Source organism: Nannobrachium achirus (assembly GCF_963921795.1).
Source record: "Nannobrachium achirus genome assembly, chromosome: 2".
NCBI classification, from domain to species: Eukaryota; Metazoa; Chordata; class Actinopteri; order Myctophiformes; family Myctophidae; genus Nannobrachium; species Nannobrachium achirus.
In genome coordinates this window covers 25,077,720-25,084,712 of record NC_137811.1, presented here as the reverse complement: position 1 = coordinate 25,084,712, position 6,993 = coordinate 25,077,720, and positions in this window count along the sequence as shown.

Sequence of the window (6,993 nt, the reverse complement as noted above, 5' to 3'; positions counted from 1 at the left end):
TTTCCTTTTTTTTTTTTTAATGCAACAAATAAAATAAAAATATTATTGAACTCAAGTCTCCATGGCGTGAGTAATCAATAGGAAAAAAAAGTCATTTCGGGGGTGAACTACTCCTTTAAATCCACTGTCATTATTCTATTCTGAGAGTGTACAAGAGGAACCAAATGAGCCCGTAAGTAAGGTTCCATTTGGTTCAACCTGGGCGTTGCAGGCCTGAAAAGGGGTCTATTTGGATGGTCCCTGCACCCCACGTTCAGAACCAGTGCCTTAGAGCAAGGGTCTTCAACAGGGGGGCTCCAAATCTTTATGTGATAGGAAAAAAAATCTCCTTTTTTATATTAATTAAACACTTGAAACCTAGTGTCCATATTCTGATAACTTTAGCCAAAAATAGCAGATCTACAAGCTTGTAGGTCGCCTATTTTCAGCAAAGAGGTTTGGTGTAAAGGGGAAAAAAAGAGCACACTAAGTACAGAGTGAAAGATCAAGTTTTTTTTAAGTACTGACGGTTCAAGTGGTTATTTGTCTACATGGAATCTATGAAAAGGTTGTGGGGGTCCCTGCTTCATCTCTCTGTCCACTAAGGGGTCCTTGGCCTGAAAACGTTAAAGACCCCTGCCTTAGATTAAACGGTGTCAAATGTGTTACAGTATATGGTTGAGTGTTTTATGTGAATCACTGCCTATAATACAAGAGATGTACAATGAATTCCTCATACATGTCATCATCACCATGTCAACAACATGGATGCCGGTTTGGGATCTCCGTTTCACACACCAGGGTTCACGGGTTCATAAAGTTTCACGAGGGAATTGTGGTCCGAACACTAATAAATCCGGTGAAAGAAAGGATTTTATAGTCAAATTCGGGATTTCAACTGTTTGTGTGTGTGCGTGCGTGTCGGTGCGTGCGCGCGTGCGTGCGTGCGTGCGCGGGTGGTGTGTGAATGCGTACGTGCCCGCGCGTACCCGTGTGAACGACTCACTTGAAAAAAAAAGCTACGGCGCGCTGGGATCCCCAACAAAACCATACGGGAAGAAGAGGCGTATATACTTCATATTCACCGCAGCGCGCGGCGCTGTTGTTTCCCACGGTTTGGGAGCGGCGCCCAGATTAAATGAAAGACAGCCGCTCGCCTGGAGTTCCTCTGTGAGCCAGATTCAGGTGTTTTAGCCCTGAGACGAACTGAAAAATAAAATAAAAAAGAAGATAAGATAAAAACAATAACATATTTGATTTGTCTGAAGGCTCTCCATCTCTCAGGGCTATGCCTGCAGCTATCCTTCCCTCTCTCCCTCCCTCCCTGCTTGGCTCGCTGTCTGGTTGGCGTTAATTTGGTTCGTCCAATTTGGTTCGTCCATCTCTCCCTGGCCCTCAGGCCAGGGGATGCATGACTACCTTGTCCTCCACCCAGGAAAAATAAACCTTCTGTCGGGTCTTTTTTTTTTTTTACCGTGCAGATTTACTGTGGTTGTTGTTATTTTATTATTAGTGTGGTTGCCCCGAAAGGGCAACACAGTAATAGTACTTGTGTGACTTTATTGTCACGTAAAGTTTGGCACTCTACTCCTCCCACAGTTTTGGCGGCACAAGCCATTATGTCAAATCGACCGGCTTCATCGGGATCAGTGTGCTTCTATTTTGCTAAGGAATAAATCGTACATTTTTATATACACTTATTGACGACAGCCACCTCATGGCCTCCCCTAAGTAACAAGAAATGTTGTGAAATAAAAATGTCGCCAACCAATCATCAAGGACGATGATACACGAAAGAAGAATGTGAATTAATTGTCCCAACAGACAGTATAATAGCCTACTTGTGCGACTTTGTTGTCTCGATAGATGAAAGTGACACCAAAACGACAAAGAAAGCGCGTCGAGGAGGAACCTCCTCCTCTGCCGACAGTGTTGTGTACCAAAGGTACCAAAGGTTGCTTCATGTCGCCTGCCCTGATTGGTTGCGAAGATGCACCATGTCCACTGCCTTGTTTAAGTTTTGTGGCAACACTGTCCTGTCAATGTTTTCTTCCCCACAATTTTCTTTGCTGCGGACCCCCTGGAACCCAAATGATCCTTCATTTGGGACCTCTAGTCTGGAGGTCCCAGGACCCCACTTTGAGAACATACTGCTGTAACAGTATAGGTGTCTTTGCAATTCAGTCAGCCGCTCATGTGGATGCTTTTGCACGGATTGCACAGATTCATGTGTGAGCGGTGCGCGAGCGTACATGCGCGTGCTTGTGTGCGTGCGCGTGCGCTTGGCTGAAAGATAAACAGCCGGCACCTCTCTCTGAACGGTGAGCAGTGCAGTTTAGCTGCTGCCATGTGGCCGTTATCTTCAAAGTGACAGTGACGATGCTCCAGGGGCCACAGGCGTCCTCTCTCTGACCCACCATGGCCGCCTCCTCCTGCCTCCTGCCTCCTGGCTCCTGCAACTGCCGTCCCAGTGCAGACAGGTGGCACGGTGCCACTGGGTCGCCCCTCTGCCAGGCACTGGGACAGCCATGCCATGCCATGCCATGCCATGCCATGTCATGCCATGCCATGCCATGCCATGCCATGTAGTGTTCATTTCGTCAACTGAGAAAAAAATAAAAAATGTCCACTATCCTTTGTTCACTGGATCTAAATAAAAACTGACGTATGATGACTAAGACCAGTGTTTCTCAAACCTTTACATTTCAAGGTCTCCCCTTAACTCTGTGTACAAATGGAACCAAATGGACCCTAACGGGTCCATTTGGTCAGAGTTCAAGGGGAGACTATAGACTTGTATGGGTCCATTTAGACGTCTACCCCATAATGGAACCCACAGAGTCACTGGAATCCACTTTGAGAAACACTGACCCAGACTAAAATGTATTATGCTTGGTGGCGAAAATAGCAGATCGACAAGTTTGCAACGTGTCGCGGCGAGCTTGCACAGTGTATCTGCTATTTTCGGGACACGCAACACAGTTTAAATCGGGCATTATGACACCACGTGGCTCGCCAAAATACATGTTTGGCCACTAAATCAAACTGTAGAGTTAGTAGACTAAAATGGAAGAAATTGAATTTCGCTGTCAAAATCAACACTGATGCCAAGCTGCTGCTAGGTGACAGTGACAACGATAGAGGGACAGCTGTCAAGAAAGACAGTGACTTACAGTATACTTGGTTCTGATGAGAGAGACTTTACTTTCACTCCTCTGTGTGCTGCTGTGATGCAGTCGACGCAAGCTTTGAAGTGACTCCACTGTTCTGGTTATTTTACGCACTTTTTCTCTATGCAGGGTCACGTTAAAAAAGTTACGGAATTCAAACGATAAAGTTTTATGGCAATATAGTCATTTAGGGCCGAGCTAAATCTAGCTCTTACCTTGGTTTTGGATAATACAGTTATGTCACTTTTAGAGCAATGTTCATGGACTATACAATGGTTCGCAAACTGGGAGTCGGGACCCCCAGTTTTGGGAGAGGGGGGGGGGGTTCTCCAGATTAATGTGCAAAATTGTTTTCTCACTCAACAGTAAACAAACCAACATTGTATACAGGGTATCTGCACATTTCTACAAGTTACAACTGTATCTACAGTACAGCATCTATAGTGAGCTTGTATTTTCACAATGTTTATCTGTGGAACTGAGACAAACTAAATGTAATGCGTACAATTCCAGGTGCTTGTCAGGGTGGGGGGGTCCCCAGTACAAATATATTTTGGGGGGTCGAGGCCTGAAAGGTTTGGGGACCCTTGGTACTATCCAATAGCATCAAAAACAGCTTACACATGGGTCAAGCCGATAGCCGAATGGAACCAAATGGAACCAAATGGATCCGTTTGGTTCCATTATTACATGACATGGTAATGTAATAATAAAAGTAAAGTAATAATGCGTAACAATGCGTTTCCAGTCTTAATGGGTCAATGTGAGTTGTTGGTTTGATTCCCAGCCCAGCAGGAACATGTGCTGCATGGTACTCTATCTCTCCCCTGCACGTTTCCTGCCTCTTACTTATCAGTAAATAAAAGCTTGAAAAAGACTTAAAACATTCACTTTTAACACAACTACTAAAAGGAAATAAACTGCGTACACATTTGAGTCATGTTCTGATTATAAGGCATTTTAGTAGTTGTTGTTTTACTCTCTTTCATGTTGCCTTTCTATTTGTGTTGTAATCATTTTTTTGTTTTGTTTTGTTTATTAAGCTTTTCGTCTTGTGTTTCTGGTTAATCACAATGTCATACCAAATAAGGACATTAGACTTCAGAAATTAAAGAAATGTCACTGTCACTGCAGAAACCTTGTATCTCCAAGTTTCAAGTTTGTATGTTTTTTCACCAAGTAAAGCCCTGCTTCATCATACAAGGCCTTCGCACAAAGGTAGTGAAAACAGCAGATCTACAAGCACACAACGCCTCGCGGTGCGAGGCGTTGTGTGCTTGTAGATCGGCTGTTTTCACTAGTTTAAATCATTTTAAAAATGATAAATGCAAAACGAACAGTTTTGGACACAACAAGGTTTTCACCCGACAACGACGAAATGGTGCATTTCTACAGCTTCCTCACCATGCAAGGCACAGAGCTGCTTATCAGGAGCAGCTAAGGGTTGAGTGTCTCAAGGACACGACGACACCAACCCAGGGTAAGCCGGCCACTCAACCAGGAAACCTGGGAATCCAAAGTAGCTGCTCTAACTAGACTCTCTATAGCAACGAGGCTATAAATGATACAATAACATCTAACTATTAATTTAGCGAATGTCTGTCCGTCTGACCATCTGCATGCTGACATCACTGATACTAATTCAGCGAATGTCTGTCTGCCGTCTGTCTGCAGTACTCTAGCCTCGGAAACCCAGGCTTCTTTTGGCGATAGGAAGAAAAAGAAGCCTGGGCGATCGCGTTATGATCACTGTTGGAGGAAGTGTAGAATTTCCCTAACCAATCAGAGTGCAGAGAGCGTCGCACCGAATGTGTTGACGTCATGACGCAGCAGCGTTCTCTGCGCTGAGCAGAGGAGCAGAGGGGGGTGGGGGGAGGACAACACATGCTATTGGCCAGAGACTCGCGGAGAGATTCGCCTAGCCCGCCCATCTGCCTACACAAACTGGTCCGCGTTAGGTTAGAGTGGCAGTACTCTGACGTCATACTCTGACATCATAGTACTGACATCACAGACTAGCCTGGACACCCAACATCGTGTACTGTATGGGCATGAAGATCTGCCCAACGGGCACTCCAACATGGAACACCATATATGGGCAAAAGATCTGCCAAACAGGCACTCTATACTTCTGAGACTCCTACATTCAATCCCTCAGATACTGTGCACACCCATTCTGCCCGACAACAATCGGCCTCCTGGCTATAACAGGCCGATGTGAAACATTTGGATACTCTGGCATCCAGGGAGAGTGCGTGTGCGCACTCTTTCACATCGATCAGGCCAACGGTGCCGGAGATTAGCTGCTCACAGACGGATGGACGGACGGACCAACAGACAGACGGACGGACAAGCGAGCGGACAGACAGACAGACAGAGAGCGGGCAAAACATGCCTTCGCCCTGCCGGAGACAGTAAACTGCGGGTTTTACTGCGTAGCGGGCGGCAAAGTCTGTCAGCGACGAGTCTAGCCACCATTATTCAGTGTTTTAATAGTTGCTTGTTGTTGTAACTTTGAGGTGAACTCTGTGGTCAGTGCAGTTCAGGGACTGTCAGACAGTCAGAGCAGCGCCATTGCCTAGGCGAGGCAGCGCGTTGCATCAGCTATTCTAGTCCATTTAGGCCTGGAATTATTGAATTATTGAAAAATAGCAGATATACAAGCTCACAGCGCGGCACCGAGTGCCGCGCTGCGAGCTTGTAGATCTGCTATTTTTGAAAAAGTCGTGCAAATATGTGTGCAAATCTGTGAATATAGATATTTTTAAAGTGAACATTTGTAACTCAAATTGTGCTTCTGAGGGGGTCCCTGGAACTAAATATTTTGAGATGGGGTTCCGTGGCCAAACATGATCATTTTGGGGGTCCTTCACATGAAAAGGTTTGAGAACCACTGACATAAGAAACAGAAGGATTCAAAAGACACTTATAGAATCGGGTCAAAATTCAAATGTTCGCGATTCTTTTCAAAAATAGCAGATCTACAAGCTTGCAGCGCTGTGAACTTGTATATCTGCTATTTTTTTCAATCGTTAAAGCATAAAATAATGATACGCAATGATGCGTACCCGCTCTAAACGGGCTAGTGAATAATGCACAATCATGAATAAACATGCATCAGTGCTGCAGAGCAGAGCTGCTGTGTCTCTGAGACCTGCCCCCCCCCCCTTTCCACCGCTCGCTCACTCACTCCTTTCTCCTTTCCATCTTCCTCCCTTCCATCGTTTGCCTTCCATTCAACTCGTTGCCGTTTCTTTCGGGAGCTTTTTCTCCTCTCGTCAAATAACAACACGCCCCCTTCTCGCCTTCTTTTTTTTCCCACCCCCTTTTCTGTCTCTTTCTTCTGTCATCGTCCATTACCATACACTCCCACCGTTTTGCCCCAAGTGGTGGAAAGTAACTAAGTAACAAAAGTACTGTCCTTCAAAAAGTAAAAAAGTAATAAAGCAAAGTTGACACGAAAAAGTGTGAGAACCACTGATTTAAAAGACGATTTTCAAGATTTTTCAAAAATAGCAGATCTACAAGCTCGCTGCGCGGCACTCAGTGCCTGCAGATCTTGTAGATCTGCTATTTTGTAATAGTTAAAGCATAAAATAACGGTTAATCTGTCCTTCAACTAAAGTGCAATTTTTGGGGTACTTTCTTACTTTACTTGATTTCATGTTATACTCTGCGGTATAAAAGTCTCCACCACATCTCAGAAGCAAATATTGACACAATTACGAAACGGTTACTTTCCGGGATAAAAAATAAATAAATGCAAAAGTAGCAGACCTACGAGCTCGAGAAAAAAAGTTAGAATATAATATATAACATAACAATAACGAGGTTTCTGACTACC